The 21,674-nt window shown below is 44.9% G+C and overlaps 1 long non-coding RNA gene across 2 annotated transcripts in view; it reads right to left on the bottom strand.

The window, feature by feature from the left end:
* LOC115079556 overlaps nucleotides 1-21,674 on the bottom strand; it is a 291,802-nt gene that overhangs the window by 24,492 nt on the left and 245,636 nt on the right. For both annotated transcript variants that reach the window (XR_003853321.1, XR_003853322.1), the window contains exon 3: nucleotides 10,781-10,917. This is a non-coding gene — a long non-coding RNA (uncharacterized LOC115079556). The remainder of the gene's footprint in view (nucleotides 1-10,780; nucleotides 10,918-21,674) is intronic.

The following is a 21,674-nucleotide window of genomic DNA, read 5'->3' on the forward strand; positions in this document are numbered from 1 at the left end:
GGGGGGAGGGGATCCCAGAGAAAGAAAAGTTTTCTGATCTGGGGAGTGGACCGAAATGGCCCTCCCCAGACCCGAAAACAAAATGGGGAGGAAAAAAAAAGCTATGCACTCCCCTAATTTGCTCCATAAGACGCCCAGACGCAGAGCCGGTTTAGCACAATTTTTTTTTTTTTTTTAATTTTACCCCTCTGAATCCTAGGTGCGTCTTATGGTCAGGTGCGTCTTATGGAGCGAAAAAATACGGTATTTCTGTCATTTCTTCATCTCTCTCCACACAGTGCTCCTTGTCATTTTTCAATTTCACTATTACCACTTTGGGCCTCCTTTTTTTTTTTTTTTTTTCTCTGATATATCTGAAAAATGTTTTGCCACCTTGCTTTACCTCTGTGGCAATCCTTTCTTCTGCTAGATCCTTTGATTCTAGGGACCAACAACAAACTAGCTATACACCTGTTTTTATCTATAAGGAAGTGAAAGCTGTGCTGTGGTTCTCAAACCTGTCTTGGAGACTCACCTATCCAGTCTGATTTTCAGGATAGCCACAATGAAAAGGCACGAGATGGATTTAGATATCTTAGATCTCTAATGCATACAATCTGTCACATGCATATTCTTTATAGATATCCTGAAAACCCGAGTGGTTAGATATGCCTCCAGCACAGGGTTGAGAACCACTTGGTTCCTCCTATGGGTGGTACTGATTAGCTGCCGCTATCCTGGGCTGCTGGTATTTCTGCATTTTTTAAGTTCCAAAAGTAGAATTCAGTGCGAGCTAGCTGTGCTGAGTATGTTCTTGTCTTCCTAGAGATAACCTTGAAGGAAAGTAGTTAATAGGAGATGTCCCTGAAGGGAGATTTGTTAACAGTAAGAATATTCCCTAACTGCTTTTTGGCTGTGCCGTTTCATATTTTGTTAGCATTGACACCTCATCCAATCCAACCCAAACAGGCTTAGCCAATCCAATTGCATTCATGCACATGTAATCCTTTGGGGGGGGAAAAATCATAATTGCATAAGTGTGTCCAAAAAGCATCCCTTCCTATGTACACGAGAAGCTTCACAGACCTTGAATGTGTGAGGTCGGAGAGAACAGGGGTGTGCGGTGTTCCCTGACACTCCTCAGTGGGAGGTGTCCTGCAGGGAGTATGATGTCACAGAACTCATGAGCTCACTCTGGCTTCTTACGCTTTCGTCCAGGGAAGGTGGCTGAAACCCCAGCTCATAGCCCTCAGGCCTTCCAGGAGGCAGGGAGATTTTCTGGGAGTCCAAGGGACGGTGGACAGTGAAAGGGGAACTAGTCCCATGCAGCTTGCATTTTCGCCAAAGAATTTTGCCTTTGAGAGTTGGCAGAATGGTTTTCTGGTTGGAGTCAGAGTAAGAATTGCCAGACGGAGAGATCTGCTTTCGGAGCTGCTGCTGCTTAGGGAGGATCAGCAGAAGTTCATCTCTGTTCAGGAGAGCGTTCCACTTTGATGGCTGAACTACAGAGGCCTAGATACCAATAAGGGGAAACCCTGAGAGGGTCCCATTCTCCTAAGAGTTCCTCAGTGCTAGTGGGTAGTGGAGGAAGAAAGCCCCTACTGCGAAGATCTGTAGTGACTGTAATTATCTGGAGCCTTTTTGCTTTTCTTTATGGATTGCACTATTTTTCAGTGTGCACTCTACTTTCAGTAAAGGATTTATTTCTGACTACCACCAGACTTTGTGGCAGCTGTTGTTTTTGCTGAAAGGTGTCCTAAAACCGAGCCTCAGGGTCTTAAAATAGTATAACTTTCCCCTCTGTTAGGAAACAACCTGGGAGTGAGTGTCATAAATCCCCCCCCCCCCCCCCGTTCCCACAGGAATTCTGGATGAAAGGATGGAGCAGGGGTTCCAGATACAACCTTTAAGTAATCCATGGACAAAATCAGAACTAGATCAGCCCAGCTGATTGAAATGGCAACCCTAATTCTCGGTGCCTGGACTCCTTGGCAGCTTTCAGAAAGGAGAAGGAGCAGCGTTTAATGTTCTACGGATCCTAAGAGGAAGAAAAGCATTACATTCAAATTTATTATTAGGTATCAGGAATGGGAGACCTTTTCTGGCCCTGCTTGCAATAGAGGGTTCCCTAAATACAGAGCGAGAGACCTCGAGGTCCATGTTCGGACACTGGCACAGTACTGAAGTTAGAAAGCTAAACTTATCTGCCTAACTTTGCAGGGCTGTTCAGTGGCCCATCTGTGCTGTTGGATGGACTCTGCTATAAGTTTATCCGGCTAACTTTAGGACTGTTATTTGGGAGTCCTAAAGTTCTCAGCGTTTATCCAGGCCGGAGAGCTGGCTCTGCCCTGCAATGCCCCCCCCCGCCCCTCCCCCAAGCTAGCCAGATATCTCTTGAGCTGCATAAAAAGTTATCCAACTACCTTGGGGGTTGAACTTAACCAGACCAATGGCACCGAATATCAGCCTTCAGGTTAATCTGCCAGAAATCGAGAGCAAAGGCAACTGGCCCTGAATGCAAACTATTTTTACAATCTGAACTTGTACATTAAATTGACCCCCACCTAGGGATTCTGAGGGTAGCATGGCAGGGGGGGGGGGTGAGAGGGTAGTTCTTTTTTTCAAATCCTTTTGTTTCCCTGGAAGGGGAGGGATCCCATCTCCACCCGCTTAGATGAACAATCGACATTTTTATGCTACAGAGGGAACGAGAGGGGACATCGGTAGAAGGCACAGGGTTCCAAGCAAGATAGGACGCCCCCAGGGTTAATTGTTTTGAGAGCAAAATGTAAGGGAATAAAAAAAAACCAGGACCCAATGGCGACTCGCATCTTTCAGACACCTGCCTAGCAACGAAGAAAGCTTAACCCCCCCCCCCCCCCCAGGGCGGAGGTCACCCCACCCCAAAGTATGGGGCGAGGAGAGGTTTTGTAATGATACAAGGACGCCGTCTGCTCTCGGCACGTCGGCGTTCTTTTCTCTCTCTCTGCATACAGAGGTAACTAGGACGCCACACTATTAGGCACAAATGGCATTTTGAAATGACTTTTCTTTTTTTTTTTTTTTTGGACAAACCCAAAAGACATTGCTAAGATTTACATTTTCAAATACAGGCTGACCTTTTTTTCCCCCTCTTTCTTTTACTTCATTTGTCACCGGCGTGTAATTGAATCAATATATTTCCTGATCAAGCCAAAGATTGAATAAGGTCACGGGAAGCCATGTGTGGACATTAAAAATCATTATTTTACTGAAAATGAGCAAGATGGCATAGACCATTCAGAGTGGCAAATGAAATTCTATTACACTTTTACAATTATAGAGATGTTCCAATATTACAAGGGGAAATGAAGTCATAATAAAAAAAAAGCCCAGAGGTGCATTACAAAGAAATGGGCATACTATTTTTCTAGTTAAAAACTTGATGAAAAGAGCTCTGCTGGTGTGCAGCCTCTGAGATGTGACCTTGGTCTTAAGCGCGAGGAAAAGCAAGGCAGCTTTTCTTGTCTCCCTTTTCCCTGGCACTGAACGCATAGTGCACTAAAAATACTTTTCCAACAAATATAAAAGGTACTGAAAGCGCATGATTATTTGTTTAATCTATCTTAATATAAGTGTGTGTGTGTATATAGTATACATATATGTATATGGACCCATGGAAGCTATGTCTCTCGTAAAAAAAAAAAAAAAAAAAAAAGACAGGTGGAATATTTGTGAGAGTAGTTGGATGGATTAAACCATTCCCCCCATGAAAGGTACCACAATGGTTTAATCCTGCGTTTACTACAGTGACCCAGTTCTAGAGTGGGGGAAAAATGGTTGGGAAAGCAGAGTTGGAATGAAGAGTTTCCTCTTTTCCCAAGGGATGATAACTCACCTCTCTTTGGATTTGTCTCCAAGGGGCAAAATCCAGCGTATTCTACATTTATTGACAATTGGTTTTCTAGAAGTCTTCTAGAACATGAGAGTTCTTGCTGCGCTATATATATATATATATATATATAATTATTTTTTTTTTTTTTTGCTGTGGAGGAGTTTTGCTTCAGCAAACCTAGTTGGTGTGTTGGTGCTGGCCTGGTACTGAATCTAAAAGGGAGTCAGGAGAAGTGCCTAGCCAGTGCTACTGGAAGGAGAAGAAGAGTGAGGAGATTCAAGCAGATCTGCACATGGGAGATTCAGATGCAAGGAGTGTCCTACATAGCACAGGAATCCCCAGAGCTCATTCCCAAGGGATTTCCTGCCTGAGAACAAGGGATTTTAAAAGAATGAATTGGACACTTGTTATGTTGAGTATGTATGGTTTCATCTCCCAGAAAATATGTCAGATTATTACCATTGGATCTTGGCCTGGGTTTAGGCTAGGCCTCAGCAACAAAACCTAGCCTGGTGCTGGCATTAGGCCGAGGCTTCAGGCCTGGGCCACAGTGATGGGGCTTGGCCTTGGCCGGATCTTGTTGGGCATAGATTCGGGCCTCAATGACTGGACCCGGTCTTGAGTTAGGCCTCAGGACCAGGATCCGGCCTTAGGTCGGGCTCTGGTGCTGGGCCTAGGTCTTGGTTCTGGGACTCAGCTTCAGGGCTGGGCTCCAGCCCTGGTCCATTTTGTTGTTTACATTGAAGTCAAGGGGGCCAAGGATTTCTTCCTCCTTTGCCTTCAATGGAAAACAAATGGTACCAACAACCAAAAAAATAATTTATTATAAAACAAATGATCTGGAAAGGGGTATGACAAGTAAGGTGACCAAATTTGCAGATGACACAAAATTATTTAGAGTAGTTGTGATAAATTGCAGGAGGGCCTTGTGAGACTGGATGATTGGGTATCCAAATGACAGATGAAATTTAATGTGGACAAGTGCAAAACAATGCATATAGGGAAAAATAACCCTTGCTGTAGTTACACAATGTTAGGTTCCATATGAGGAGCTACCACCAAGGAAAAAGATCTAGGCGTCATAGTTGATATTACATTGAAATTGTCCACTCAGTGTGCTGTGGCAGTCAAAAAAGCAATGTTAGGAATTATTAGGAAGGGAATAGCAAATAAATCTGAGGATGTCATAATGCCTCTGTATCGCTTCATGGTGAGACTGCATCTTGAATACTGTGTACAATTCTGGTCGCCACATCTCAAACAAAGATACAGTTGCACTGGAAAAAGTACAGAGAAGGGCGACCAAAACGATAAAGAGCATGGAATAATTCCCTTATGAGGAAATGCTAAAGAGGTTAGGGCTGTTCAGCTTGGAGAAGAAGCGGCTGAGGGGGGATGAGATAAGAAATCTACTAAATCATGAAAGGATTGATTTGCTCATCTATGATTTATTATCAGTGTTGATTATGGACATTTTTTTTGACACTGATACCAAACCAGTTTGATCTTTTCTAAGAATTTTTGGTTGTCTTCCATAAATAAATTAAAGTGGCCTCCAAGCTTATGTTCAGCTCTTCTGCTGTGAGCTGTTTTAGCGTCGGTCCTACATACTTATAAAAAAAATTTGAAAATATTAAAAAATATTTTGAAAAGTGTGGCCAGTTAACCACTGTTTAATATTTTTTTGGGCTATTACAAAAGTTACTGGATTCTGGTTTGATTGGGCTTATTTAGGTGATTTTCATGTCTTGGAAGCTGCCAGAAGTCTGATTCTATGGCTCAGGCATTGCGGTACAGAGTTGAGGCTCACCCGGGCCAGACAGTCCTACAGGTGCTTGGGTTCAGGGAGTGTGGTAGCCCCTATCAGCCAACAAACTGCGCTATATAAGGTGCATCTCAGCAGAGATGCCCCTCGACCTGGAAAAGATTCTCGAAGGTGTCTCGGCAATGCTGCCTTGGGAAGGGGAATTACTGGGCACAAAAACTGTTTAATGAGAGGGAACAATTTATGAACAAATATATTTAACCAGAGATACAGGGCAGAAGGAGGATTTGCTGCTGAGAGCCTCTCTTTTCCTTCTATTTCCGGTTCCTGTTTTCTCTTTCCTCTACCTTTGCCTTGAGTTTTCATTTCTTTTGCGACTGTCCCATGTTTTCTCAAACAGCTGGGTGGTAAAAAATGTCTCCTTGGATAGAACTGATGCTGGGGACAGGGCTGCAATGATAGAATTAACTAGAAACTGGGTCTGTAGGGAAGGCTGCAAGAACGGCGATAATTAGAAGTCCCTAGTGACAAGGAAGGCACCCAGCCGGATCTGTCTGGCTGGGTGTGCACTCCTTGTATCAACCAGAGGGTAACCCTCTAAAAACACCACTGGGACCTATGGGGCTGGATGATTGGGCAACAGCAAAGCTGTAGATATTTCGATTATTACAAAGATCTGTGGTTAGACATGGGAAGAGAAGGGTTGCTGGGTGTGATCTAAATACCGCATCGAGCATGTTCATCTGCACAAGAAGAAAGATGACAAAAGTTATCTTGGATAAGAAGTGATATCCTACAAGTTGCCATGCTTTATGGCTGGCAACTGGGGTAGGTCCTGGGCAGGAGTAACTAAGCAAGCTGGATGGGCCAGTCAGTCTTTCAGTGCCATCATTAACTGTGTAACTATAATAAGTTGCTGCTGTTTGAGGGTACAGATCACTCTGGTACTGCTAGAAGAAGGAGGTATTTGCATTATCCACAATACCTCCCCCCCATCCTGGGAAAATCAAAGGCAGTCTCATGGAAAAAGCATGCCTCATGCACCTCTCTCGACAGCCAGAAAGATGGGCAGCAGATACTGGTATGAGGTTCCTTACTTGTTCATTGTCTCATGAATTTTGGAACTGAAAACCTCTCTGCATAATTATATTACAGAGTAATCCTCCTGATAGTGTCAATGATTCCCCACCACTTGCAGAGTGGAACGGTGGCTGTGAAAATAATGCATTATTTGTAGCTATCTATGAGCTGAACATGCTGAATTGTTATGAGGATTATCTGATCAGAAAAGAAATGAATTTATACACAGGGTACATGGGAATCTAATAATTTTTAAAAGAAATATGAATATTACACCAACCTTGTAAATGCGAGAGACATTCAAGTGACCAACTTAGAGCTCGGAGAAGACATAAAAAGGACTTTCCGTGGATAAATAGGTGTTTGCCTACAGAGAAAGCCCCTTTCAAAATTACTTCCCTCCCCCACTGTGTGTAAAATGGGTGGTTCTGGTGCTGCAGCCAGGGCAATGTCAGGACTGTCCTGGCAAAGTATGCACACAGAGGGCCGGATTTTCAAAAGGCTACGCGCGCCAAGCGTATTTTCAAAAGGCCCGGCGGCGCGCAAGCCCAGGGCTTGCAAAAAGGGGCGGGGAGAGGCGGGGCGTGAGTGGTCCGGGGGCGGGGCAGGGCCAGCGGCTCCTGGCACAGCGGCCATTTACTGGTGTGTCAGAGATCGCGTGCCAGCAATCGGCCGGCGCGCGTAACTTGCGCCTGCCCAGAGGCAGGCGCAAAAGGTACAACAAAACGTTTGGTGGGGAGGTTAGAGTAGGGCTAGGGGGGGAGAAAGGTTAGGGGAAGGGGTGGGAAGGACAGGTTAGGGGGAAGGGAAGTTCCCTCACAGGCCGCTCCGATTTCTGAGCGGCCTGGGAGAGAACGGGGGAAGGCTGCGCGGCTCAGCGCGCAAGGTGCACAATTGTGCACCCCCTTGCACGCGCCTAAGTTATAAAATCGGGTGTACATGTACGTGCCCCGGGTAGCATGCGCACATGTACGCCCATGCACAACCTTTTAAAATCTAACTCTCCATGAGTGTTTCCTAGTGGAGAGTTTCCACATGTAAACTCTACAGGTACTGACTTACAGACCTTGTTGGGTATGGGAGTTTCCCTTTGAAAATGAGCTTGCATGCTCACGTCTACAACCTGTTCAGCTTCTCTGGGTACAAACCTGTAACCTCCTTGTGAGCTTTGAGAATCTAACTGAAAATGATTAACCAATAGGGATGTGCACAGCAAACAAAATCTGTTTAATTTGTATGCCATTTTGTTTGGTGTTATTTTGGTTTTTTTTAAAAGTAATTTTAGTTTTGGAAAATAGTGCATGCTTTTTTCAAAACCAAAAAAGAACCCAGGGGTATCTGGAGCCCCCCTGTCGCAGTCCCCACCCCCATCATCCCCGGAGGCATCTGTTTCCCCAAAAAGTAATATTTTTTAAACTAAAACTATGGCTACAAACCCCATCTCCACCTCTAAACCTTCCTCTTTGTTAAAAAACAAACAAACAAACAAACCCCCCCCCCCAAAACCAGGCCCCTCCATAGTTCACCCTAGTCAACCTTCCCAACCCCCCATCAGACTCAATAAATTCTCCCTAGTGGTCTAGTGGGAGCCTGGGAGCCAGGACTTGGTGGCTGCCATTTTTCAAAATGGCACCAGCCACCCTTTGTGCCTATCATGAGACAGGGGCCACCAGTGCCATTGGGTAGTTCCTGTCACATGACAGGGCAAAGGGAAGCCAGCACCATTTTTGGATAAACAGGACATAAATGTTTTAATTAAATAAATATATACCCAAACTTCATTCTGTATAACTAAGCATGTATATGCAACAGAAAAGAGACTTTGAATGATGGCGAAAGGGGGTAGACTAAGGAGTAATCCAAGGAACTATTTCTTTACAGAGAGGATGGTGAATGCACGGAACAGCCTCCCAGTTGAGGTGGTGGAGAGGAGGACAGTGTCTGAATTCAAGAAAGCATGGGACAAGCACGAGGCTGGTGGTGGTGGTGGTAGGGATTTAGCAGCTGAGCAGTGGTTATGGATGGGCAGATTAAATAAGCTGTGTACGGTCTCTTTAACTGGAAACTAAGGCGCATGAACGAGCGCTGTGACCTGAGCGCCTGGCTGGACGTCCGAGGTCACGGCGTGCGTTCATGCGCCTGGTGCCTTGAGTGCCCAAATTGCACGTACAGGCATGCGTTCATGCACTTTCGCCGGCGGGGGCTGCTGGGAGCCGCCTCGCATAGGGAGCGCCCGATCCGCCCCGGGCTGCTGAAGCCGCTCTCGCCGCCGGCTGCCCCCGGGAGGCAGGGGAGCCGCGGTGCGCGCCTCGGGAGGAGGGGAGAGAGGACTGGGGCTGCTCCGGAGCTGTCAGCGCGCCCGCACGGGAGACCGGCACCCATGGACGCCCTTCTGCTGCTGCTGCTGGGGGCTTGCGTGGCCGCGGCCAGGGCAAGTGAGCGGGGGCTGGGGGAAAGTTTGCCCGTGAAATTTCATCTCTCTCTTGCCCGTCCGAGGGAGGAGGAAAATCGGAGCTGCGCACACAGGTGCTTTGTTGCGCTCCCTGCCGCCGATCGTTGGCTGCTGGGGCTTGCTGCTGCCGGCGCTCAAGGCAGCGGGGTCTGTAGGAGAACCATCCACTTTCCTGGTGGAATGACATTTGAAATGACAGGTACCAGCGCACCCAGGATACTGTATAGGTGGCTGTATACCGCTCTATACGGTAAAATGGATTGCGCACGCCTACCGCTTCATGGACGAGCTTCATCGAGCGGTATGTGATCCAAACTGTGCGCGCGGCAAACGAGGGTGCGCCCGGCACTGCCGCACTCTTTCTTACGCGCCCTTACTGTCTCGGCCTGTTTGTTTGCATAACCGTTTACCTTTAGAATCAAAATCGCGCCGTTTCTTCAGGTTCTTGATGTTAATATTGCTTTCCTTCCAAAAGTGGAACTGGAGCTGCTTTGCTTTTAATTCCTAATTTGTGCTCATCTGAAAATCATGATCTTTTTACCTCAGGAGCGTATGGGGGGGGGGGGGGGGGGTCACAGCAGATACGGAATGATAAATTAATATCTGGCCCTGTAGCTCCAGATTTCTGTATCACTTCGTGGATTTGTAATTGAAAAGGTCAGGCCACTCTTGCATTGGACAAGTTTTCAGATCTTATTACAAAGGAAGAAATGAGAGGAAAACAGATATGTAGAGTATTGTGACAGCCTCATTTCATTGTTAATTGCCTTGCTTTGGAGAAATGGTTTGCATCTATTTTTTTTTTTCCTGTCAAATATGGAAGAGAAGAATGCTGTTACTAACTTAATTGAAAAAAAAAAAAAAGAAAACCAAAATATTACCTGCATTTTTCAGCTTGATTACAATAACGGGAAAGGTGTAGTATGATCTAATTAAAGTTGTCTTCTATGTATTACACCCTGCAGTTCTACGCTGTTGCTAATTTTCTGCTGTTTAGAGAATAAATATTGCTCCGGGCCAATAAAAGGAGCCAGGCCCTTCCCTTTCCTCTTCAATCTCCCTCCTCCCTTGTCCACCTCCTGCTGTGGTGCCTGGCTTCATCCCTGTTTCTGTAAGCCATCTAGGGTTGTGTTGTAGTATTTTTTTTTTTTTTTAATTTTGGGGAGGAGCACCTTTATACAGGGTCACTGGCAAACAAGATTACAAGAGTGAACACGGTTGGATAATGCTAAATCTTGTTAAACTGGCAACAGCCTAATACAGGACCCCTAGGGCAAGCAGCCCCCCTCCCATAAACAAAGTTTGTAAGTAGTAACTAAGGTGCCAATAGGGGTGATTTAAAAAAAAAAAAAAAAAAGGTACTAGATTTGGGGGGGGGGGGGGGGGTGTACATTGAACTTGTCTCTATCTCCCCTTCAGTGGTTCGGGTCTGCCTCGAAAACACCCCCAATCCCCACTGCTATACTCAGCAGTCTTTCTCGTTCTGTGTCCGTTACTTGTAGATTTATACTGAGGTGAATATGCTGAATTGTTACTAGGACTATTTGACCAGAAAAGAAATGAATTTATACACAGGACAAATAAGAATATAATAATAATTAAAAAAAAGAAATATGAATATTGCACCAACCTTATAAGTCAGAGAGACATTCATTTGCCTAGTGTAGGACACTTCCTCGTCTTCAGCCGTATGGACCATTGAACCCGCCTCTCTTCGGCCTAGGGTTGCTAACTTTTCCGCAGACCACGTCTGGACACTTGAGGACTCTGGGGGTGGAGGAGAGAGGAATCACAAGGAGGCGTGTTAGTTCCTCCCCTCGTTTATGTTAATTTTCATACATTTCAGATCATCCACTTTGTTCTCATGGTATCAGGCCCTAGTGTAACATGCACTGTTTGTGGGCTTGGCCCCCGGAAAGCCACTAATAAATTAAATTACTGTTACAAAATGGTGAACTTCCTGGAACAAAACAGGATGAACTGCCAGCAGTCAAACAGTAGCAACCTTACTCATAAAAAGGCAACATTACAAATATTACACTGGACCCTAAAACACCAATACACTCCCTATGATGGAAAAAGAACAAACCAAGCTGCAGTAGATTCCTGCACAGAAGCTACGTGCAAGCTACCTCACCGCGATCACACATGCAGAGTCAGACACTTGCCAAAAACAGAAGAGACCATAGTATAAATAAAAACATATGACAAGTACTGAACTGGAAAACGCAACTCTACATTCAGTGCAATTATGGAAAAACAGAAACATCACAATTTCTCATAAACTAACTAATAAATCAAGAAATATAAAACATCAATAATAGGAAAACCATATTAATACATAGAGTAAATAATTCAAAATATCTGATAAACAGATCCTCTAATATTTAAAAGCTTATTTAAACTTAAAAACTTTTTATAAAATTTCCCAACCACCAATAAAATATTTAAAAATAGCAAAGTAATCAAATAACATGCAATAGTTAAGGATTTAAAAACCTCCAACTCTCTGTACCTGGGAACTTTTGATTTTCAGTCACTCTGAGATTGTCATGGATTTATTGAGGAGTGGAGAAGGTGAGGGGGATGCACAAACCTTCTTCTCTCTTATACACACACACGTTTATTCTCTCATACACACACTCCCCCTCTCTCAAAGGATGCACTGACACACAGGTTTGCTCTATCACAGTTGGTTGCCCTACCCGCACAGGCTCCCTCTGTCCTTCTCTCAAACATACACCCTTACACAGACTCCCTCTGTCTCTCTCTCTCTCTCACACACACATGCACCCTTACAGACTCCCTCTCTCTCTCTCTCACACACACACACACACACACACATGCACCCTTACACAGACTTCCTCTGTCTCTCTCTCACTCACACACACACATGCACCCTTACACAGACTCTCTCTCTCTCTCTCTCTCACACACACATGCACCCTTACACAGACTCCCTCTCTCTCACACATACACATACATGCACCCTTACACAGACACACACATGCACCCTCAGACTCCCTCTTTCTATTGCACACAATACTCCCCCATCAGATAGGCTCCATCTCTTTCTGGCAAACACACAGTCAACACAGGTTCCTTCTCTCTTTTGCACATTCATACACCTCTGCACATGGGGTCCCTCTCACACACAAACACACACCCTCTTAATGTTAGCCCAATAAAATATATTCTGTTTTAGGCACATACTGGTACCACTGAGACCAACAACAAATGGTGTCCCATGGTTGCTAATTGCTGCTGCTTTATTATATTGATATTTTCAATAATGGGGCATCTTCTGTACCAACCAGATCGGGGCCTGATGTACCACAGAGCTTTCTTAGTACAGGGGGTCTATCGTCCACAATGCAGAGGATTTAAAAATAAATTCTATATGGTTCTGCTCATAACAAAATGGAACTGGAAATCCTCTTAAATAGACAAATCAGTTACACACCAGCAGTACAAGAGTTACAAGCAAATTTCCCTTCTGTGGAATAAAGATATTATCTTCACGTAAGACCTCAACATTTCTCTACAAGATCTAAATTCAAAGAATGAACTGGAAGGTAATACAAAGCGTACAAGGATAATTGTGGAATTAAGAGTTAGATTATGCCGGGCACAATTGAATAAGTTCAGACTTTTCTTACTGACAGACAAGTATATTAATAGTTGGCACTTATTGAACCAAATATGAATATTCATCTTCATTTATATTTCAAGGCCTTTCATTCCTCAAGGACCACGGTGCTTTTGACCAATTTTCATCCACATTACTAAAATGACAGCTTTCACTCCCGGGCCCTGACAGAGGTCTTCAGAATTCATTTGAGGTCCTGGGAGGAGGGAGCTAGCTCCTGCTCCCAGCTGTCCACAAACACTCATTAAGAGAGGCAAATATCCAGCAGAATCTCTGTGAGAATTTTTAATCACGCAAAGGCTCTGCTAATTAGGTAGCTGATGGGGCATACAGAGCACAAGGACGAATTCTTTAAGCAAAGGACTGGAAACTTTGAGAGCTTTAATTACTTGGGCGCTGAGTTCATTCCGGAACTCGGGAGCAAATTATTCTGATAACAAGAGAAGACCCAGTGGCAGGCAATATTAGCGAGAGGTTCTATAGAAAGTTCAGTTTCTGTGGGTTGTCACAATGGTGAATGGAGTGTCCTTAAAATCCGGGAGGTCAGAACTAAATCTGAACGGAGTCTGTGTTATGGAATTGATTAAGAATATAAATATTTGCTACGGGATACTTTGTTACATCCAGTCTCACTACACTATACCTAGTAACTAGCTAGGGCAGTGCTGTATATAACTTTTATTACTCAGCGGGGCCTATTAACGTGCTATGTACTACTAAGCCATCTCATGCGGAATTAGGGTTGGGATCTGGTGCTATGGGCCCCCCCCTAGCCATCACCCTCAACATTATGCTTACTGCGGTGACAGACGTGGACCAGAGGTCATGCGCCAGAGCTCCTTCTAGACCTCCGCAATCATGGGCCCTGAATCTGGCCTGTAAGGGGGTCAGCCTCTAGCAATGACCATGACTCCTCCCCCCCCCCCCCCCAGGGGCGGATTGCAGGAAAATATCAGCCTGGGGGAATTTTTTCCCTGCAGCATGTGTTTCAATAGTTCCCAAACGCACAACAACCTGACCCTTCGTAGGTATATCATGTGACCTGGAGCCTGGCAGAACTGAGGCAAAAAACCTCCAACATGTCACATTTTCCCTAAACAACTAAGTAGTAGAACACACACCGTAGACCCCAGAGGTGAACAAATGGAGCTGCGTGCGTGTGCCCTCTTACATCCCTGCAATCGGTTAAATCTCTCAGTTATAGCTTGGATTCCTGGTCTGGTAGTAACGTTTCTTGCCAACCAATCGGCTCTTGAACCAGTTGCCAAGTAATGTGACAGCCACACTGCCGGCCAGTGTCAGACACACACAGAGTCTCTCAGACACAAATGAGACACACACACTCTTGCTCACAGTGTATGGGTTTCTTTCTGTGTCTTTCTCTTTGAAACACACAGTCATTGTGCTGCTGCTGCTGCTCATACGCTCTCACAGGGGCAGGTTTTCAAGGATTTACGCGCCTAAGGGGGTTACGCGCGCCGGGCCTGTTTTCAAAAGGCCCAACGGCGCGCGTGAAGCCCCGGGACACGTGTAAGTCCCGGGGCTTGAAAAAGGGGCGTGGGACGGGGGCGGTCAAGGGACGGGGATGGAGCCTCCAGGCACAGCGGCCATTTGCTGCTGTACCCGGGCTCGCGGGCCGACCACTGGCCGGCCCGCGCAACTTGCGCCTGCCCAAGGCAGGCGTAACTGGGTAAGATACATTTTTTTAGGGGGGTTTAGCTTAGGGCTGGGGGGGGCAGGAGAATTAAGGGAAGGGAAGATGGGGTGGAGGGGTAGGGAACGGAGGAAGGCAGCATGGCTCGGTGCACGCAAGATGCACAATTGTGCGCCCCCTTGCGTATGCTGATCCCTGATTTTATAACATGTATGTGGCTGCGCATGCATGTTATAAAATCGGGCGTACATTTGTGCGTGCATGTTTTAAAATCTGCCCCACAGCGAGTATCCCCGCTTCAGTACTGCCACATGTTTATCTAAACGTTTTTGCTTGCTGTCAGCCCTTCCCCAGCCTGCAGGTACTCTCACCCTCACCCTCTCCCTTTCCCATTCTCATTCCCACCCTCACTCCAGGAAACTTACTGTTTCCACAGTCAGTCGACCCTTTCAGGAGGAAAGCCCAGCCTACAGAAGACTCCTCAACACTGCATATGCACTTCCTCTTGGCTCACTCCATCCCTTTCTGTGACTGTAGCTTGCCTCCATTCCTCCTACCATCATTCCAGTGCATTCCCATTGACTGAGTGCTACAGAGTCTGCTGCTTTTATAGTTCCCCAGGCTCTGTACTGCCTACCTACTCTATTACAGCAGACCCTAAAACACCAGTACACTTGATATTGGTTGGTATAACAAGCTGTTATAGATCCCTACAAAGAAACCACCCGCTAGCAGAATACCTCACCTCAGTCATACATGCAGAACACACAGCCCCTCATCAAATACAGAACAGACAATAACATTTAACTAGAAACATGGAAACCATAGCAAGACATTTGCAGAACAATAAAATCAAGATATATAAACCAATCATAATAGTAAAAGCATACTCATAAAAATAATAAAAATTTAAAAGTAGCTGATGAATAGAACATTGAATGATTAAAAATATAACTTTTTTTGTTTAAATTTTCCAATCAATAAAATATTTCCAAACAGCATCAAATAACACCCAATTAAAACTAAGGCCAAAAAAAAAAATCCTTACTCTTCATACCTGGGAACTTTAAATTCGTGTCACCCACAGATTATCATGGATTAGTCAGGGATTGGAGGTATGCACAAACTTTCTCCTCTCTCATATATTCACACTTTCTAACGAATATGCTCATTCTTACACAAACTCCCTTATTTATTTCTCTCACATACATACTGATTGGCTCACAAATTCTAGCTCACACACATGCTGTGTTAAATAGTCCTGTTGCTCATCTAAATGTTCCTTGGCATGCTCATTCTCACTCACTCACTCTTGCTCACACACATGCTCTGGAAAACACAGTAAGCCTGAATATTATGCATTGCAACAATGGAAAAACAGAAACATCATTCCTCATAAAACATTAAGCAATAAAGTCAAGAGATATTTAAACATCATTCATAATATTAAAACCATACTAAAAGAAAAGAATAAATGTGTCAAGCAGGCAACAGCAATCAAACATCCAGTAATTAAAATTCGTTTTTCGTAATATTTCCCAAACATCAAATATATCAAACAGATGAAAAAACAGCCCCAAAATTTAAATTAATAGGATTAAAAATGTCCAGCTCTCCATACCTGGGATCTTTTGATTTCCAATCACCCACAGATTATTGTGGAGTGGGGGAGGGGCCTCGCAATCTACCTCTCTTCCTCCCCAACACACTCATGCTGTCACACATACAGACTCTCTCTCACTCACATATATGCTGTCACATTCTCAGGCTCTTTCACTCTCTCACACACACTGTCTTAGGCTCTCACAGACACATTCAGTCTTTCACACATACACAGGCTCTGTTACGCTTTCATACACAAGCAAGCTCTCGCACGCACACACACACACGCAGGCTTTCTCTCTCATATACCCACAAACATATACCCACATAGTTTTCAGTCGGCTACTGCTCCTCAATGCTGGAAGAGAAATGGAAGAAGGCCACTGATACCAGCGGCTCCTGAAAGGCGGGGTGGGGAGGGGTCTCTGTCAGGCTGTGGCAGGTTGGGCTCTGCCATGGCTTCGCAGGTTTCTCTTTGGAGCAGGAAAAAACACCACGTGATCGGAGTGACCAGCCCACCGGGGGATGCCCAATCCCCCTGATAGGCCCCTTCTCCCTCCCTCCCAGGGGCTGGGAATGCTACTTCTCCAGCATCCCCCACCCTAGTCATACCTGGGGAGTGGAAGACTTAACTCGCGTACTGAGCCGAAGACCTTCCGCATGGCAGTACACAGCACCGCCACCGAGCCAGTCCAGGTACTTTGAATGTTAATGAACCTGTCCATACTAAACATTTTAAATTAACATGCTAATGACCTCCTTCATTAGCATGCCGTGTACTAGAAGTTAGATTTAAGGCCTGTTTTAGTAAGGAGCCTTTTCCCATTCTTGTGGCCTGCGCCAACATCGGGAGATGTTGTGCGCCAGATGTTAAAAGCTGCCTACATACGCGCGCATCTCCCGCTACGTGAATATCTCAATCCAACTCAAAAAGGGGCGTGGCTGGGGTGTGATTTGGGAGGGGAGTGGGCATTCCCGGACGTGGCCGGGAGATGCGTGTGCAAATAATTACACGCCCGGGCGCACGCCCAGGTCAAGTGCCGCGTAACTTTACTTCTGCTATGGAGGAAGTGTAACTTAAAAAAAAAATAACAAAAAAACCCCAGGCATTTCTGAGGGATTGTAAGTGTCTGGGGTAACTGGGGGTGACTGCAGGCTATTAAACCAGGGTGGTTTGGAGGACCTAGCTCTACCCTGGGCTAGCTGGTGGACCGACTGGTGAAACTGATCATGGCGTGGACACGCGCTGGTTATAAAATTCCCCACACTTCTGTGGTTCAGACCTGGATGTGCACTGCTGTGCGTGCCCAGTTGCAAAACAGGACGCGCAAACACGCACGCCTAAGGTATTTTATAACCTATGCGTGTATCGGTGCGACTGTTATCAGATAGCCGCGTCCCTGCATATTAATGCGCACTCATTAATATGCACCCGCGCCCCTTTGAAAGTTAGTGCCCCATGTCCAATTTTAGCACAAGAAAGTAGCTTCATATAGAGCTTCCTCTCATGTGGCCCAGCCATTGCGCTCTCAGCCCCTCTGGCTTTGACATACAGACCGGAATCAAACAGGCCCTGGAGTCGGGCAGTAGGTGTTGCTGTTGTACCAGGACGTCCTCTCCCTGGGGTGGGGGATGGGGGGAGAGTGCTGCTTCCACAGCATTTCTGGCCAAAGTCGGGCTCAGGAGCAGAGGCTGGGGCTAGGGAGCCAAACTCGGGCACCCAGCGGGGTCCTGCGCAGCCTTGCCGCCCGAGTGCTGAGCCTGGCCAGTATTTGGTTTAGCATTGTTCGGTATTTGATTTTTTTTTTTTTTTTTTCCCCCCCCCTGCTTAGGGCAACGAAGCGGGTTAACAATACAATTCCCGTCCTTATATGAAATAAGCACCAATGCAAATCTGAGCCCTTTTTAAAATTAAGTTTCGAGTGAAATGATCAGTATTCCGTTTTCTCATGCCCCCCCCCCCCCCCCTGCATCTTGTCTTAATTAGAATCTTCTGTGGTGCCAGACAGCAGCAGGAACAAACCAAGGCTGCTTCCCACCTCAGCCCTAGAAGAATCCCAAGCTGGGTTATCAGCAGGCATGTCACTTAAAGCTCCGAGATAAAAGTCCACCACGCTTTGCTTAGGCAAGAGGATTCCTGCATTTTCAAGTTTACTTTGAATACATACAACTTTAGCTATGTCTGTTAATTATATAATTATGTGCACCGTATAGAATTTCGAACGATGGTGTGGGCGGGGGGGCCGAGTAACCAAAGGCTTTCTCCCATTTTGTGTCTATGGGGGGGAAAAATGCTTAGTACACAGGGCCCCTCAGATTTGGACGGAGCATTTTGCTGTGGTTGCAGTTTATGGAATATTCAAGGTTTCCTTTTTTTTTTGGTTGTATAGTAAATGTGATGCGATTCTCCGTGTAGCAGAGGCCTGCATCAATTACGAATCTGTCACATTTGAAGACAGGACCTTTGTGGTCTCAACAGCTCGTCTACCAATCCTTTTTTTGTTGGTCCTTTAAAGATATTGTAATCTATAAAGATTCTAGGTACCAGTGTACTACACTAGCTTGTTTGTGTGTGTGTGTGTGTTTGTTGGGGGGGGGGGAGGAGTTATATAGTGTACTGTTTGTATTCATAAGTCTAACAGTGAGGTAACACAATTGGGAGTTATTTAACACCATTTCATACAATATGCCATGGAATAATGTCCGGCCTATACCATTAAATTGTCAATTTACATGTGCTGCTATTGTAGAAGTACTTCACCCTAGCCAATTTGTTCAGAGTGTTTTTGGGTGCAAACTAGACCAGAAGTCTAAAAGGAGAAACACTCTAACAATCTTTCTTAGACAGGAAGGCAAATTACATGCAATAATTATCCTCTGTGTACTGTATAATTTCAAAAAATGTCAGTGGTGAGAGAAGTTGAGAAATGTACAGGAAAAACGATTCGTCTCCTGTTGGTAGCAGCAGTGGGAGCCTTGCGTGAACCATGTAGTTGGCCCATTAATGGTAATACTCATTACAGGGGAGGGGCCGAATCACAGTGGTAGTCTGACAGGTTCCAATTTACTGTGGCAATTCTGGCCCCTTGTCTGAATGTCATGATACTGGGGGCGCCTGCATCTTTCTCCTCTCTGATTCAAGCAGCGTTACAGACCTCAAGACTTGAGCATTTCTTTCACACTGTGCCGGGGTATAGATCCTAAACTGGCTCCAGTAGATTGCTCATTGGGCTTTCTGCAGTTATATGCTGGGATAGTCCCACTATTGATTGGATATTGAGAAGCAGCAGGTTTCAGCTTCCCCCCCCCGGGGAAAACTTCCGCTGGGAAATTATTTCGGCACCGTGCTATTTTCCTCTGTGGTTTCAGGTTCTCACCACGCTGATGCTTGTTAACTTTGTTTCTCTTTGCCAGGGTGTAGGTGTCTAACCGGCTAACTTAAGGACAGCCCTATAACCCGACCAGAGTTAGCTGCATAAGGTAACCGGCTAATTCCGAATATCCCTTCATCAGAATGAGTCATTTTGTGAAATCTCCAGTACCAAAGGACATATTCCGTTTTGATCTGATGAAGGGAGTATAACTCCAAAATCTGGTCAAGAAATGTATTGTTAGTCCAATGCACTTCTTTTTTTTTTTTTGTGTTGATACATTCAAGAAGATTAACATGATAACCACACTACTGCAGTGCCTGGAAGAAAGATTCCCCAGGGGAGAAAAAAAAAATCCTGCAAAGTTTGTGGGCACAGTTATCTCGCGCAACCAGTTCAACCACATTTACAATTTATACAGATATGTAAAAAGGTGCTAAAGCCAAAACAGAACCACATCAGAACAGCAATGATTTGGGGAGGGGTTTCCATAACAAATGAAGCATGAATATGCCTTTAGGCTCAGTAAAAACCACTCCCTGCCCCCCCCCCCTCAGTATATAACCCAAAACAGCCAAGTCAGTGTGCCCAATGGATTACTCTTTCATCAGTCCAGTGAAGGGCGTAACACTGTGCAAAGAATCCAGACTTCCTCAGGATCAGTATGGACACAAATATTGGACTACGGAATGGAAGATACTGCAATTCACCTCATGCCAGAGTAAGAGCTTACACAAGATATGCCATACTGGGTCAGACCAAGGGTCCATCAAGCACAGTATATCCAACAGTGGCCAGTCCAAGTCACAAGTACCTAGCAAGTACCCAAACATTAGATAGATCACCAGCTACTATTAATTACCATCATAGCAGTTTATGGATTTGTTTATGACTTTTAACTAGTAAACTGGGCAAATATTAGCTAGAAGTCATAGAGCACTGAGGAGGCCTTGTGTTTATGCAGGGATCTTCTGTCATTAGTTTACTTCATTGCACATTCCTCATTTGGAGGAGGTACCTTCAGGCTTACGTTCTCCTTATAATGGAGTCACGTAAAGTGTTATTGAAACACACTAAGATTAGCTAATGCTTCCATGCTCCTACTGATTTATTTTGGATTTTCTGGATGAGTTACTACTTTGTTATTATTTGTCTGAGCTATAAAATCTAACTTCAATGGCCCCATCCCGTGTTTTGTGCCGGCAGTTAAGTTTCATGAACAGTATAAAGAAAAGAGCCTGGCACTGCATTTTTTGAAATTTTATTACAAAACCCGTGTGGCCTTGCAATGAAATATTGCACAAGCCTTGTATCTCATGGTCAGAGAACAAATGTGTCCATTTAATGAGGATTTTATGCTGATAATGTAATCATTTCAGTGCTGCTCATGTGGAAAAGTCCAAGAATATAACGTTGTTGGTTTTTTTTTTTTTTTTTTAATTGTAGAATTTAAAAACATATATCAGGTCCAAATGAACTTGAGATGATACTTGAATCATAAGAATTGAACATCACCTAACAGCTAGAGGCTAGTTCAAAACTCTTTGGTCTTCATCTAAACTCTATGGCAGCTGTTTTGATTGTGTGCATTAGAACATCTCTAACATCTGTATATCGAATGTTCTCAGACTTTGAATTCTAGCATACTCAAGATAAGTACCAATTGCGACTGCTTAATGATAATCATTCAGTATGATTTTACAGACATTTGTAGTATTAACTGATCCCCATAGAAAAAGGAGTCGAATAACCATAAAAGGCTGAATTAGTCATGTAGAGTGGCTGATTTTGGTCTTTACTGGCAAGTTAATTCTTTCCATGTCAGTGTAAACGATTGAATTGGACCCATAGAAATAAAATTCAACAACTTCACTTCAAATCGGAGACCAAAATCATACATATTGTATTTACTTGTACCGCATGCCCATCATCAAATGAACTTACTGACAACAGAAGACTGAATTTGTAGAACTGGTCATTGATTTTGCTATTTGTGTAGACTTGGATGGGAAAATTATGACAAGGAAGCACCAATCTCCTCCCGCTGCTGATCAGCATGGGAGGTGGGAAAAGGAAGACAAAGAAAGAGATGGGAAAGGAAAGGTGCAGCGAGAGGGGGAAGAGAAGCAAGGAAAGAGAAAGAGGGGGAGGGGGAGAGAGACCAATGGGCATGGGGTTGAGGCAAGGGGGGGTCAGAGAAGAGTGGGAAAGGGGCGGAGCATGGCTGGTTTGGCTCCCCCAGCCAAAG

This window comes from Rhinatrema bivittatum, chromosome 17 (genome assembly GCF_901001135.1).
Source record: "Rhinatrema bivittatum chromosome 17, aRhiBiv1.1, whole genome shotgun sequence".
Lineage (NCBI taxonomy): Eukaryota > Metazoa > Chordata > Amphibia > Gymnophiona > Rhinatrematidae > Rhinatrema > Rhinatrema bivittatum.